At 34.1% G+C, this 17187-nt stretch overlaps 2 pseudogenes; both read left to right on the forward strand.

The window, feature by feature from the left end:
* The first annotated feature begins 2862 nt into the window (after window positions 1-2862).
* Window positions 2863-6097, forward strand: LOC149206331 (lysine-specific histone demethylase 1 homolog 3-like; annotated as a pseudogene).
* Window positions 6098-8265: 2168 nt separating this feature from the next.
* LOC149206332 (UDP-glucose 4-epimerase-like) lies at window positions 8266-15566 on the forward strand (annotated as a pseudogene).
* The last annotated feature ends 1621 nt before the right edge of the window (window positions 15567-17187 follow it).

Genomic DNA, 17187 nt, shown 5'->3' on the forward strand with positions numbered 1-17187 from the left:
TAGCACATCAATGATACAACCTTGGCTTCACCAAAATACTAACTTGACAATATATATAAGCTCTATCAGACATAATAATGATAGCTCAATAGCAATAGTGTATTTATGCAAGGAACCCAACCACTGGTCATTAATGTTGAGACACACAGATATTCAATCAAACCTTCTTTCTTCGGAGTGATTGACCAACCACTTTTTCACTTACGTATAGTGCAACAATTCAGATATAATAAAGATTAGACAATTTTGTTAGCAGCCAGGGGTTCAGTGCTCCTTTCAAGGAGGGATCAAGCTCTAGAAATCATTGTTTCTCTTGTACATCATCACAATGATTTGCTCTAGGTTAGTTAATTAAGAATCTTGGATGGACTTCTATATGAGTGTCTGAAGGAACTACATAAGATACTACCATTCCTCCTACGTGCTGCAATGCATAGTGTATCTCAGGTATACATACACAAGTTTCATTTCTTTATTGTCCATAGCGTACTTTCCTTTAAAGTCATATTTCTGATTCCATATTTCACATTTGAGTCTCTTAGTGTGCTAAAAGAGCTATGCAATCTTCAGAATCTAGCTTATAATGCTTATACTACAACAAGCTTCCAATGATGATATATATAATCAAGATTCAAAACTAATTCAGAGTAGTAGCAATATATACTCTCCAGATAAATTCTTACTGCTATAAATAACACAAAATCTCAGGGACGACTTCAGAAACATACCTAGACTGTTGTAATTTGAGGCTGAAATATTATTTCACAGTGTTAGAATTACTTCTTCAATTTGGAGTACACAAACCTTACGTCAGTCCACAGATCTTATCATACTAATGTTTTCTAACTTTTAGATTTCAGGAAGCTTCAAAACGTTGCAAGTTGAGCCTTGATCTTCAAGATTGTTAATCTTCTGAGAAGAATATGAATCTTATGATTTAACAATTCTTCCTCCACTACCATAAAACTCAAGAACATGCCAATCATGTTTTTCACTCATCAAATCAACAACTACAGACACAACATCAGCCATACATCCCTGTAGCAATTCTTATGACAAAACAACATAAACACTTACATTCTCTGCTTCACATGGAATTAGTAATAATGGTAAGACACCCTTTCTTAACCATATGGCATCAACCATTCAATACAAGAACTATACATCACCCAAACATAGATCCTGTGTTTACAACATACACAAATCATGTTGTCTCCGCTCTTTTGGAAGCAATTAACAGCTACAACGATGACCAAAGCCCAACTTTACATGTACAGTGAGGTCCAGGATTGCTTCTGCCTTTATTTGCTGTTGTCTGTTGCCTCTGCCTGTATCTGCTTGCTCTTGGTCTTATTCAAATACATTTGCAAACCCTAAGGACATTAACTTTTCTTCTCTCTTCTTTAACATAGTGGTCCTTGTTGATTCATGACACATATCAGAAAAATTTATTGCATAGGGAAACTTACTTGGTTTATCACAAATGGACTGTAATTGTTGATTCACTGTCAACTTCAACTTTGCACAGACATGCCAAAAGAAGGATGATTGTTCACACAATCACAATCTCAATCTTGCTTCCAAGGTGACCCATAAATTCATCATTAGATCAACGCCAGGAAATCTTAAAGTTACAGGTTCATGACCTTTATCAGTCCTTCAAATACAATCATTAATATCAGATAGCATACCTCTAGAACATGTAGTTTTGAAGAACAAATTTTACACAGGCAGCCTCAAGAAAGGATGCAGATAGTTGCCAAATTGTAGAGCTTAATCATCAAGAAATAAGAGGCCGAAACTCCAGCTTGCACAGAAGTTCTTCATGGCTTCACTTCAGAAAAGACTTCGGGCCTGAATTAGTTTGCAAAATATGCTTAAAAAAATATGAACAAATTCCATGAAAATGTCGAGCAAAGAACAATTAGTGTACCAAGATTGCCACAAATGTTTGACTTAGAATAAGCTTGAACTATGCACACAAAATTCACTCAGATCTTTGGTTAGACAGTGCCAAGTTTTGTCACAGAAACTGCCTCAGATTTGTAAGTCAAAAGAACAGCTTGGATCTATGGTATTTTTTTGCAACAACTTTCCAATATACCATGCTTTTTACAAGAGCTCAACAAAGGACTTATCCTCAGAATTATGCCAGGAATTTAACCTCAAAATCATGCCAAGAAGTCTCACAGATCTGCCTTCCAAATGTCCTTAAGAACATTCAAAATGATACCATTTTTTGTGCCCTGTTTGGTGGGAGTCTGGTTAGGGCATCACAGTTTAGCCTCCAATTCTTAGATTGGCCTTAAGAAATAAGCTTCAAAAGCTTGCTTCAGCCACAGATCAGTCAACCACCTTTACCCAAATTTTTGTTTGATTTTTGGAGCTCGATGTGCATATATTTGTGCCTTCAGTCACTGAGATAGGCCGCAGAGCATAGATAACTAGCGTATCAATCTCATATGTGCTCAGAAAAAAAGGATTCTGAAATGCTATCGAAAATCCAAACCCAATCATAAATGTGTGAATGCCCAGAATTGTCTCAAAACTCTGCCTATGAATCCACTCTACAAGGCTGCAGAAGGTGCACTTAGGTCAGCATTTTGTTGTCTCATAGCCTGAAGAAATACTCTCAGAAAACCTCTTCCATTCAAGGTTTGCAAATTAGATCCTTATTAGTTATTTGAAAAATTATTTTCTTCTTTGATTTATGATAAAATTCTTGATAAACCTACTGCATTTGTCTTGTTTCAAAGGAGTTGCATCTTTGGTAGTCATTAATGTATTTCCATGCATCTGTTATAACCTTAAAAAATTAAATCTAATTAGAAGAGATTTTTTGGCTCACAATGTGCATGATTATTACTGCGGGGGTATATAAATGTTGGTGTTGCAGTGAAAAAACCAAAAACGAAAGATGATTTTGAGCCAAAGCCGAAGCTTTCAAAAGAGAGTATGTAGACAGAAAATTGTGGCGACACAGGGATTGATGGAGAAGAGGAGGTTTCTTTCATTCTTGGTCAGATTAAGGATTATGAGGAAAACCTTTCAAGGGGAAGAATCAAATTTAGGTAGAAGGTGAAAACCAGACAATGTTGCTTAATGTGGAATATGTGAAGAGAAACAAACTTCCAGAGACTGCTCTTGGTCAATAGAATCAGATAAAATGGATTATGAAGAATGTGGTATTTCTCTTATGAAAATAGACAGATCCACAGTGGTTGTACCCAATACAACAGGGAATTTAACTGTGGAGGCTGTAAGAAGCTCTGTTTTGAAAAATGAGGTGGAAATTGAATCTGTTGTTGCCCACAAAGATGATAAGCTAGGAACAAGAGACATTTCTGGCTGAGACTGAAAATGAAGTTTTTTTAGGAAAGGATCATGGAGTAAAAATTGAAGTGGATCCATTACTCAAAGTTCATTATGCTTTGGACCAGATAAAAAATTCTTATGGTGAAGATGAGTTTAGTGATATTGATAGAGCAAACGTTTTGCATAATCTTCGTAAGCATGATTTGCAATTGGACTGACAAATTGATAAACAAGAATCCATGTGAAATGCATCATCACAAGCCAATGATGGAAATTCTATTTTAGAAAGTTGGAAAAGGATAATTATTATTGGTGCAAGGCCTTCTGAGCTAGCAGTTGCTAGGCATTTACAGTGGCTAAATTGTCATGTAATTATTTTGGAAGCATGAGATAGGGTAGGTGGAAGAGTTTATATAGATTTTTCAGCACTCTGAGTGCCGATGGATCTAGGTGTTAGCATTATTACTAGCATCGAGGTAGATGTGACAACAGAAAGAAAACTAGATCCATCTGCATTGCTTTGTACACAACTTGGCCTAGAGTTGACAGTGCTAAATAGTTACTTCCCTCTATATGATTATGTGACTGGTCAAAAGTTCCTGCCACCTTAGATGAGGCACTTGAAGCAGAGTATAATGTACCACTTGATGATATGGTGATTCTTATTGCTCAAAATGGAGATGTAGCAATGCACATTTCTCTGGATGACGAGTTAGAGCATTCTCTAAAAAAAGTGACACATCACTCGATCAAGTTCAACTGGTTCAGTGTTGGCAAGCAGTAAAGGTCTTCTTAACAATTATGTCAAAGCACAATTTAGGATTCCTCAGCAGGAGACTTAGAGGCACTGAGTGCAACAGTTGATTCTCGTATAAAGGCAGCTTCTGAAAGTAACATTTTAATAGTTGCAGGTATGGAAAATGGAATTAACATGGAATCTCAACCTAATAAACTAAATTTATCTGACAATTCCAACATGGAATAGCAGAGCCTCAATCCACTTGAGAGATGAGTTATGGATTGGAATTTTTCTAATTTGTAGTATGGCTGTGCAGCGAAAATTAGTTGGGTTTCACTCCCTTACTGGAATCATGATGATACTTACGGAGGTTTTGGAGGAGCTCATTGTATGATTAAAGGAGGTTATAGCACTATTATGGAGGCATTAACTGAAGGTCTTAATATTCAGCTAGGTCATGTTGTAACAGAGATTTCATACTCTACAAAAGGACCCAAAGTCAAAAGGTGGAATAGAGAGAGAGGTCAAAGTTTGCACTAAGAATAATTAGGAGTTGTTGGTGATGTAGTTCTAATAACTGTACCCCTTAGCTGCTTGAAAGCAAATACAAAAGAGTTTTCACTAGATTTTCCAGATTGGAAATTAGCCTCCATTAAACAACTTGGATTTTTTGTCTTGAACAAGGTAGTTATGGGATTCCCGAAGGTCTTTTTGGATGAGAGTGTGGATTATTTTGGGGCAACTGCAAAGAGAACAGAGTTATGGGGATGATGTTTTATGTTTTGGAATCTGAAGAAAAGAGTTGGTGCACTAGTTTTGATTGCTATTGTTGTTGGAAAGGTTGCAATAGATGGCCAGGATTTAGAAACCTCCGATCATGTTAAACATGCAGTCATGATCCTCTGAATTTTTTTTGGAGAAACTACTATACCAAAACCCATTGAATTTGTTTCTACACACTGAGGTGGTGGACGATTCAATAGGTGTTCTTATTCTTATGTTGTCTTTGGTGCTTTTGGAGAGGACTACGATGTTTTGGGTAGGCCTGTAGAAAATTTTTTATTCTTTGCTGGGGAGGAAACCTGTAAAGAGCATCCTGATACTGTTAGTGGTGCACTGATGAGTGGTATTTGTGAATCTGTTTGAAGCATTGACATTCTAGAAAACATGGAGGATTCCATGATAGAGGCTAAGGCTATGGTTTTTCTACAATGGCAGTCTGATAGTAAAAGAAGTGAATTGAGGGACATGGTTATAAGGATTGATGTAGGAGATCTTTCCAGTGTTCTTTGAAAATGATCTCTTAATGGGGAACAAAAGACTTTTAGAAAATATCCTTTACTTCAAGACATGTTTGGAAATGCAAAGACAACAACTGGGTGTCTATGTTTAGCAAAGTAGATGTTGTAGCTAACTGTTGCTACTATGAAGGCTTTTGCTGGAACAAAAGAAAGGCTTGGCTTTCACAACATATGGATCCTGGTATGTTAAATGCATTTTCCTAAAAAAATTGCAAGTTCATCTAATGGATTTGAAATCAATTATCAAGGACTACCTTATCATTTCATTTTGCAAGGATATTGTAATACTATGAATTTATTTCAAATTTCATAATAAATTGTGTGTCTCTTTAGAATTTGTTATGCATCTATTTTCCTCTAATCAACCCAGAGGGAAGTGTTGGATGGATATTTTCATGTGGCTTTAAATTTCTCTCATTCCCTCTCCAGAATTTTCCAATTTTCTAATTGAGTTGATAGCTTATATTAAACTGGCATGGTTTGGGAATTTAGGAACTTTTGTTTTATTATCTCTATATTCTTCAAGTTTAAAAGTGTAATGAAGCCTCATGCACCTTATTATTATAATTTTGTTTTCAATTAGTACTCTTTTACTCTATATTTGAGTACTTCTACATCCTAAACAATTCAAACTTTAATACAATTGTAATTGTATTTAGTTCTTGATTTGAAAATGACATTAAAGGTGTTGTTGAAAAATATTAGAAAGAAACATGGGTGAAGAATGCAACTTTATGTTATAGTGGACTAAGGGAATATCTATTTTTTCCTTTTGCATGGGGCAAACAAGATTCCATGGGCAAAGATGGGACACAACTCTTGTGCCACTATGTACGGTTGCTACTGATTGCTTCAGCTGATATGATTGCAGTACAACAATCTGGTAAAGACATTGAAACTTCACCACATCTTGTCATTATTTTTACTTTTTTTTCTTATGCTATTGTTTTAATGATATAGTTGATCCTATATCCCTTGAATGTTTTAAATGAACAGATCAATTTGTTCATGTTCCAACAATGCTTTTTTGATAAATAAAAAAGGAAATTTGCTGCTTGATTTTACAATTAAGAGGAAATTTTGTATTTGATTCATTATATATTTGCAAAAGTTTCTAGTCCAGTTCAAAAAACAAGATACTCAGAGTTATATGGTATGTTTAGTTAGTAATAAGTCCTCTTTTGTAGTTCACCACGTAAGATTTCAATCAAAAGTGTCCAGAGTTCACTTCTATTAGGGAGCCACGAAGAATCCATGGTTGGGAAAGCATAGTCACGTAGTAGAAATGCATCAGGTGAGAAAGAATCACACTATGGAAAATTATGTGACAAGGGAATAAATATTTCCCAAGGGGATAACATTCAGAGGTTGATACTTGATACAAAGACTTCCTAACCCATCCTAAAGCCCTACTAGAAGTGTAAATTGTGGATTGAATGTAGATAAAGCAATTCCTGGGAACCATGGGATTTCTCCTAGAAAGAAAGAAAAACAGGATGTGCACTATGGGAAGATAAAAGAACTGAATATTCTTTTTGATGGTAATTCCTCTCCAAAGGTTAATACAGAGGATTTCTAGAGAAATAAAACCAAATCCATAAGTTCTATACCTATTGAGGAGTAAAGTGTAGCATTAATGGTGAAAATAGTGAAAAAATGTTGGAAATGTGCAATACAGCTCAAATTTTGTCTTCAGACCTTGGTGAAAGGGAAAAGCGAAAGGAAGACTTGGCAGAGGGGACTGTTGAGATAGAAAGAAGAAAATATTGTGAACCTAGTGAGAACTCAAAAGGTACCAGTGAAGGATTCTCTATCCATTCTCAAGCAAAAATAGTAGCATGGATGAACGCTGGATGAATTTACTAGCAAGCATAGTTGTGACTGAAATCTCAAAATATGAGAATGCAAATGTCGTAGGCAATTCTGTAACAACTTTCATGAGAACATGAGAGAATTTAGGCCAGGATGGTTTATCAGGTTATGGATCCAAACTCAATTCACCTCGGAGTGATGATGTAGTAGGTCAAAATGTGTTGAATATGAAGAAAGACAAGAATGATCACTATTCCATGGATCATCGAGATGCTTCTAGAACTAACTTGGATACATTTCAAAATTTGGAATTTACTGGTAAAAAGGAGGATGCTTTGAATTCCTCTATGAGGGATTTGGAAACTGTAAATGTTGCTATGGTAGGGGATGGTATAAAGGGCCTTATTGAAGACAGAATACAAGAGCACTCATGTTCAAACAAGGGTGGGGAACAACCAAGGGATGAGTTCTATTATGATGTTGAATAACTGTACATCAAAGGAAAAGATGGATTGGATTCAACTGTGAAAAACAATCTGAACTAGAGAGAAGAGACAGACAAGAGGTACTTGGTGGACACCAAATACAGGATGCAATTAATTTACAACAAGAAAAGGTACATGTCAAGGGCATTAGTGTACAAGGAGACAACCAAGGAAGTAGTGAACACTGCTTGGAAAAGGAAAAAGAGGTTGGAAATGAAAACCAAGAAAATCCAAGTGAAGGATATGTTCCATGCATAGGGGCCTCTAATTCTGATGTTAGGGAGCCAAATAATTATCATGCAGGCCTTTCTGACAACAATTTTGTGAAAATTACACATCAAGTGGCAAACAAGGTTGGAAAAAGAAGAGGGCCATGACAAGCAGTCTAGCTATAATAAGTTGCCTGATAAAGATGTAGAGGATATAAGTTTGTCTTATGAACAAAATAAAAGTACTGACGGGCTTGATGCCAAGGAATATCATTCTACCTATGGAATTGAACATGAAGACCAAGGAAAGGGTGAACACAAAGGTAATTAACATCTTCTTGTTGCCAGGAGCATCACATATAAGTCATGAAACTCAGGAAACTCTGATCGAAAAAAGAGAGTGCATGGAACCAGAGCAGACTGTGGCATCTAGAGAAGTAGCAAATAAAGGAATTGGTGTGACTACTAGTTATGACAAGAAAAATGTTACTACAGAGAAGGGATCTTGTATTGTTCTTGATATTTGTGACATTGAAAGGAAAGTTCAAATCAAACATAATGAGCTTTCAAAGGTATCTTCTAATATTGGTTATGAAGGTCCACAAAGCATTATAGTTGTATCTTCAACATTTGTAGAACATCAAGAATTTTGTTTGAAAACAATAGTATAGAGTGCGTGGTCAGATGAATTGCATTCTTTTGACCAAATTATGGCAACAACCATCCCTCTAGCAAAGTATGATGAAAGCAATGATTCATCATAAATACTTGCTTTTGAATTAAATGAATCTATTGAACTGGATGAAGCAGGTCATTATGACGCAACACTATCCACATTAGCATCTCATTTATCAATTGTGCCTTACACAAGTGCTTCTCTTCCCTTCCCGTATTGTGCACTATCTTAGCAACACCAATTGTAGTGGTTGCTAGGTCAAAGGGACCTTTCATTCCTTCAATAAATCCAGTGAAAATCATAGGAGAACTAGGCTAGAAAGGATCTGGAGCAACAAGTGCTTTTCGACCAATAGATACTAGAGAAATAATTGATCTTCAACATCCTATCTCCAAAATACCAATTTCATATTTTGATGCATTTAATTCAATTGGAAAAGGAAATAGAGATTCATTATATATTGATCTTAATGTGGCTTATGAGAAAAAATATGAAGATGGGGTAATAACAACGCATTTATCTTCTCAAATATGTGAACCATCAATAAGATTTGGATGCAGAGATATGAGCAAAAAAGATTTATATCTTCAATTGTTGAACCTTTTGCTCCTACCAGGCCTTGTAGTCCTTTGAAGTCATATTTAGAATTGAATCACATTGATGATAGTGGGGAGAATGAACTGATCAAAATTCCTCTTGGTATCAGTGCTGAAAATTTTGGATTGACTTTGAAGGCTGACACCAGTGCATCGTCCCTTGGAGCTTCATGTGTTCTGAGAGATTTTGACTTGAATGATGGGCCCACTTTTGATGATGGTGGAGTTGAATTTTTGCCTCAAAATTTCAGCTCATCTTCCCAGCCTATAGCTGACCTGAGAATGAAGGTCGAGCTATTCAATTCATCATCTTATTTTTCTACTAGAGATGCCTTTCAGTCATTTACAATACCTTTGCATTTTAATGACATGATAGATCATCAAGTTATCACTACATTTGCATCTGCATCTCAGTCTAATTGGAGTTCATTACCTAGTCCTAATTTGTTTAGTGGTGATATACATATAAAGGGCATACATCATTCTCTTCAGATCCTATTATTTCCTTTTCAAATGCCACTAGTAAATCATACCCATTTACTGGATTTCATTTTGGGTCAAGTTTTCATATTAACTCAGCTTCTTTTTTCATGTGACTCAACTTCCTATCCAGAATCATTACGACCAGGATATTTTCCATGCACTGCTCAACCTCATCCATCCTCTCTATGTCTATTCACAGACCAGTAGAAAAATGGATAAACCTTGAGACAGTTGTGTCAGAAAGTATTCCAGAAAAGGATTTCATTGAAGTTAAATGCTTTCAAGTTCCAACCGAAGGAATGTAGATATTTTTCACTGAGGTGGTGTAGCCAAGTGTTCAAATATAGGGCATGCAATTCAATGTAAGCAAGCTCCATAGGATTGGACCCCAAATCCTATCGTGTAAAAATCCCATGCATTCATGTATTGCAGTGCGGGCACTCTAAATTTCATAGGCCTATGGTTTTCTACATTTACACAAAACCAAAAATCCCTGTAAGATTATGACTTTCCAGTGGCAAACCTAGAATTTACCCATCATTAATGCCCACATCACACTATTTTTTTGCCATGGAAGGGCTTACTGACATATTTTTTATTGGAATCTAGTGAGAATTTCAAGGATTGAAACAACTTGATCCGTATACTCTACATATTTATTATTTGTGAATCCATCTGTAAAATCAAAATGAACAATTTCGATTCATTTTTTACTGCATGAATCATTGGAAAAAGATCTGAAATCCAAGTACCTTGGCATGGTTCAATCCCAAATTTTTAATCCTATGAAAAGGACACATAGGCACATTCCTACAACTAAATTATAGTAGACACCCATAAAAATTGTCTCCTTAAATTTAGTTTCAGACATCATCTCTAACATCTTTTAGATGACAATTGTGATGATAATATCACATGTCAAATATCTAATATCACATGTTTTTGGAGACTGAAACTCTGCAGTTGGGGAAAGGGTTTCTGGATACTTGAATCTATATCGTTGGAAAAGGGATTGTTCACGGATACTTGAATATATACTATCGGAAAATGGATTGTTCACAGATACTTGAATCTATACAGTTGGAAAAGAGATTTTTCACCAAACAACTCGAGCTAGATCTACACAACTAGCTATTTATTTTCTTTAAAAACCATCTATATATTTAGATAAATGAATATTATTTTCTTCCGGAAGCTGGAAACTACCATCTCTTTAAAAAACATCTATGTATTATGTATTCATGTAGATGGATGTTGTTTTCTTTCAAAAGCTAGAAACTACCATCTCCATTGGATTGAGTGCGTTGAACCTACAAGTTTTTGTTTGTAACGTGGGTGGATGGATAAGATTATTACTACAACAACTCCATGGTTGGGGTTTAAAGTGTTTTAGATTTGAGGGTGTCATGCTCACAGATTGAACAAGAAACAACAAAATCGACATGTGGGTCCTCTTTCTCTGCATGTAATGATATTCATGTGGCCCCGGTAATAAGAATAATATAGTGAGCCATTGTCTGAATGTGCCATGGATAAAACTCTGACTCAGGGATGACAAGTGAAGGAAGTAGTTAACCTCAGGTTGAGGATTGGTTGGTAATCAATATTTAATTATGACAAGTCCTGATAATTTTCCTTAGATATGAATTGAACCAATAATGGCACATTCATTGTACTCTATTATTCTCTCTCTCTAGCTAGTATAGGGAAACGAATTCTTCGAACGATTCAATGTTAGGTTTTATTAGTGTAGGAGGAAATGGTTCTTTTCTAAAAATTTGGTAGATATTTCTAAGAATTATAATTTGAAGTTGTTTATTTTGTGGAGTTATAGTGTTGCAGTAGTTTTTTCTAGTGCCACATAGATCATTGTTCTGACAGGTTGATTTAGGTTTAAGCACATCCATAGGGAATTGTTCAAATCTCCAGGTTTTGAACAACGACATGTATTTTAAGCATAGGAACAAATTGCATTTCTTCAGGAAAATGCACAGACTGTATTGCTTTAGGAACAAATTTTCAGCTTCCATTGGTGTTTAGGGACACAAATTACAGTCGATTTCGCAGCAAAAACAAGTGAGAATGTATTGGGAGCATTGACAAGAATGTATGGCAGGTGAAGGTATCAAATTTTTATTTTATTTTAATTTACTTTTATATAACCCAAAAAAGTCATGTTAAAAGAATGAATTCCTATAAAACACTATGATTTCAGTTGCAGGCTTTGAAATTTGAGGAAATTTTAACTTCAACAAAACAAATTGGTAAGCATTGTGACAGAGCATAAGTCCTTAGATGATCTGACCTATCTTTCGTATTTTCTTAAAATATATACTTACTCTTAAATTGTTAAGGCTTGTATTACTATGGTTTTTGGGAAGATTCATTTTTTAGATAGATCATTTTAACTAGTTGTACCTTTCACCTCCTTTGGATTGCATTGATTTCAACAAAAAACCATGATGCTGGAATTCTGGATATTGAACTGTGTAAATTTTGTAAAATGTATGATATTTCGAGAGGACATTACATCCATCATCATGGAAAACAAGTCTTCAATTTGCATGTCATTTGCAACAGTGAAGTCTCCTTTGTAAATTAGTTGTATTATGTTTTCTTAGAAGAGTCACTTATATCTTTGAATATATATTAAACTATGGTTAGGGTGTAATGATAGAAAAAATGGTACTATAAATGATAGGAATAATCAAAGTGAACTGTTCTTATGATTGCAGGGAGATATTTGCAACAAAGAGGATATAAGTAAGGTTTTTTCATTAGCCAAGTAAGTAGTATATTTGGTTATGCATGTTACATTCTGCATTCTAGATACTAAATCAAATTTTATATGTTTATTGTTGTTATTTTGATGTTTTTATTGGGTATAAAATGTTATGAATCATTCCTTTACATATTCCATTTGTATGCCTTTTTTTTGACATCTATAGCTATATTTTGTTTCAAGATTTCTTAGGTCATAATTTGTGTTTTGTCATCTACAATTTAGTATGTTGATTAGCACCATATATAAATTAGAGATAGTTGCAGACTGTCAAATATTATCTAGCTTTAGACTACTTATTCCGATGGTTGAGTTGTTGGTGACTGGTTCTCTGTTCTTGATTTTGTGTACTATCCTTCCATTTGTTGCACCAGAACCCTTACGAGTAGTAAATTATTTAATATAATTAGAAGCTTTTCTTTGTCATGGTGTAGATTTGATGTCGTGATACATTTTGCTGGATTGAAGGCTGTTGGTGAAAGTGTAGCAATTCCATTACATTATTATAAGAACAATCTAGTTGGCACTTCAAACCTATATGAGATTATGGCCAAACATGGTTGCAGAAAGGTAATTCTAAACCTTGCAACTGTTAATGATATTTATAATTGTGTATATTATAGAATTGTGCCAATGTAGAGGCATTATAGTAGAGTTATCAAATGATATTAGCATAGTGCTCCTTAAGTTTAGTTTGCATATACCTACCAATTTCTGCAATGTAAATCTTTCCAAAAGAACATGTTATAGTGTGGATGCCTTTCTTCATTTTAGGATTGATTAGGCCTTTTACATAGTTTAACTTTCCTGGTATGGTATTTGGGGGGAGATGGTGAATTTTGCACTACCCCTTTTCATAGTTTTTGTGATTTTATGTCACTCCCTGATGTAAGGCAATGTTATTTTTGATATTGCATTCTCTTCTTCCTGCCTTCTTTGGGGATCATCTTTGCCTTTAGGAGAGTGTTGTTATATTGTCTCTCACTATAGCCATTTATTTTGAATACCTTTTCCAAGTGTTGTAGTTCTTGCTCTATGCTCATCTTCAAAGATCCTAGTGGCTCATTACTAGAGTGTTGATTGCAACTTGTTTTTGCACTGGATAATGAGGAGAATCTACGTGCAAGTATCTAGTGGTATGGGTTTTATTTTGGTAAACTTGATGGGATAAGCCAATAAGGATCCATCTTAATTATTTTTTATGAGAACATCAATGAAGGGAATGCTCCTATTATTTTCCACCTCCATCATGAATCTGATGCTTTCATTTTGGTTGTTGAGATGATTGAGAAATTCATTCATGATTTTCATTCCATGAGAGCATTCGATATTCATACATCTATGAATTGGTCCCTTTGATCTGGTTTTAGTGGAAGGGATCCTAATACCTTCTTTTCAAAGTACTTGATGTACATATTAGTGGACATTGATGACAATGGTGATCCCATGGCTATTTCTTCATTCTATTCATATCTGATTCCTTGAAGGATGAAGTATGTGGATTTGAAATATCCTTGATTTTCTTGATTTCTTTTTTAACTTCATTTTTTAGTAGATACTTTCTTATCTTGTAAGAATTGGATCAACTTTAGAAACAATTCTGAAATAACTAATAAACTTGTGCAACCACAAAATGTAGTGGCTCATAAATTTGTTATCCTTGTGGTTATTCGTGGCGCCAGCTCAAGCTAATTCACGAGTTCGAATGATAGTAGAGTTATCAAGGAATTATTTGAGATATTTTAGTTAATCAAATCATCATTTTGATATTCTATCTGATTTATTACAAGTACATAAATCAATTCCCAAATATTTTTCAAAGAGGGCATTATAAAACCAATTTGACTTGAGCAAAATTTTCAAAAATTTACATTGTTTCACCTAGATCTAAATAAGTCATCCATTTGGTTAAAATGGCATAATTTTTTGTGATACTTGATTCACTATGATTAAAGATATGAAATATGTAATGGTATGGATTTTCAAAATACTTGTGTTTCATAGCATACAAGCACAAAAATTCCTGATTTTAAGCAAATTTGTCATCTGTTTTGATTGTGTGAAAGTTTCATGTTTAATTTGATATAGAATCTCAGAATATATTTTGTTATTTTTTCTAATTAAGATGTGTATCATCTTGATGCTTCCAATTCCTCCCTAGTGGCATAATAAATGGGTCAATAGAGAAAAAAATGAAAATTATAAGGAAGGATAACATCTCTGTTTAGTGTTGCTCTGAGATCAATATATAAAATGTTTTCATTGAAGCTGATGCAAGTGAGTAAGATAGTTGGGGATTATTGTGATCCATTTTAGTATGCATACAAGGATATGTGTATCGGTGTTGTCTACTGCTCATTTATGGATGATTTTGATCATTTTAGTATGTCCATTGCATACAAGGATATGGGTATCAATGTTGCTCAGTTATGACACTACTAGATGTTAATTTCATAAATTATTTTTAGTAATTTAACTTGAAGCGTAATCATGTTTTACTCAAATATGTTTATCAAATGGTTTTTTCATCATCAGCTACAGTTTATGGACAACCCAAGGTGATTCCTTGTGTAGAATACTTCCAACTTTCTGCAATGAATCCCTATGGATGCACTAAGATATGTTGTTCAACTTGATGTGTGCACCAATAGTTATATCTCCATATTGTATTTTTTAGTTGTTGAGTGCGATTGCTATTTTAATAACTATTAATATTTTCTAAGTAGATTCTTACATTTTTTTTGCTTAAAATAATTTCGTTATTAGTGGTTAGATGGACCATGTAGCTACAGAAATTAATGACTTTTCCATCTGTTTCTTCAACTCTTCCTTGAAGATATAGCCCATGATATTTATAAGTTAGATCTAGAGTGGAGAATGATTTTACTAAGCTACTTCAACCCAGTTGGAGCTCACCCAAGTAGCCAGATTAGTGAATATCCGAAGGGAATTCCAAATAACCTCATGGCTTTCATCCAACAAGTGGTTATGGTAGGCAACCAATGTTGAACATTTATGGTAATGATTTCCCAACAAAGGATGGCACAGTGGTAGGATAGAATACTATATTCAATATTTGATGCTATTATAAATTTTTATAGAGATGCCAATTTGTTTTTTAGATAACATAGAAATTTGTGGTTTTGAATCTACACACATGAAATTACTAGCAGAATAAGATCTTTCCAAAAATGTCATATTAGTATGTGGCAGAGTCAGTCTCTTAGGATAATTTATGAGACTATTATATATTAGAACATATTGATTATGCAATACTTGCTACTTATTGAACATTGATACTTGGACAACTTTAAGAGACCATTTTATAGGTCATAGATCTTTGAACCTATTTCTTTTGAAGCTTGCAAATGTTTTTGACTATTGTCAACTCTTTAATATGCTACTTTAACTCCTCACTCATTTTTTTGTTTACGCATTTTAGATTGTCTATTTGCAACTATTTATTTTTGTTCTACTGTACTTGCAATGCTATTAGGTTCGAGACTAATTCATGTGGTAGACTTGGTTGATGGTCATCTGCGCTCCATAAGCTATTTAATGCAAGTGACATAGGTAAATTTCCCTTGAGTTTCATGATTGATATTTTTGCCATAAATTTAGATCACATAATAAGGAGATCTCAAAATTATTTTAAGTGAATGTATCTTTTCTATGCTGGAAAAAAGGCTTGTACAACTTTTGTGTATTGATTCCTTCATTTTTTTAATATAGTCCTTAAATTTAGTTGTCTAATATAAAGAATTCATTGATATTTTGACATTTCAATATGTTAAGGGTCTTAGATTAAGAAGACATTATGCCTATATTTCACATTTTTAGTAAATCTATGCCTTTTTTTGCTACAAGTACATATTAGTATTGTCAATGATCCGTTAATATATGGGAAAATTTAAATAGCCATTTTCGTTATTGGATGCAAAATTTTCAAATGTTTTTTTAATGGTGATGTTTTATTTTCTTTGTTTATGCAGGTCATTTGGCAACATAGTGGCTACTATCACCCAATTGAATAAAACTAGTTTGAGTTTCTGAGCTTCATGATTGATATTTTTGCCATAAATTTAGATCACATGATAAGGAGATCTCAAAACTATTTTAAGTGACAATGTATCTTTTCTATGCCGGAAAAAAGGCTTGTATAGCTTTTTTGTATTGATTCCTTCATTTTTTTTAATATAGTCCTTAAATTTAGTTGTTTGATATCATTGATATTTTGACATTTGAATATGTTAAGGGTATTAGCTTAAGAAGACATTTTGCCTATATTTCACATTTTCAGTAAATATATGCCCTTTTGGTCAATGATCACTTAATATATGAGAATTTAAATAATTATTTTTGTTATTGGATGCAGGATTTTCAGGGGTTATTTTCTATGGTGACACTTTATTTGCTTTGTTTATGTAGGTCATCCGACAACATAGTGGCTACTATCGCCCAATTGAATAAAACTTGTTTGAGTTTCTTGCGTTTATTCGGGAAAGTAGCATTGACGTAGTTGATATTCCAACGTTCATCTTCTTTCATGTCTTATACTCTTCATTGTATCTTCTTTCATTTTCAGAAGAGGAACTAAGTATTGATGGTAAGAAGTAGGAGTTGAAGAAAGAGCAGACCAATAACATTGAAGCGGCAAATGCAGAAAGAGAGAAGATAAGAGAACTAGTCTAGTGATACCCTTAAAGCCAATATATCGCATGAGATATACACATAGAGACTAATTGTCAAGTTTTTAGAGTTGTGAATTCACCTACAATGCTTTGGAAAC

Source organism: Pinus tabuliformis, chromosome 1_2 (assembly GCF_031772625.1).
Source record: "Pinus tabuliformis cultivar Carrire ecotype Pingquan chromosome 1_2, CPIR1, whole genome shotgun sequence".
Taxonomy (NCBI): Eukaryota; Viridiplantae; Streptophyta; class Pinopsida; order Pinales; family Pinaceae; genus Pinus; species Pinus tabuliformis.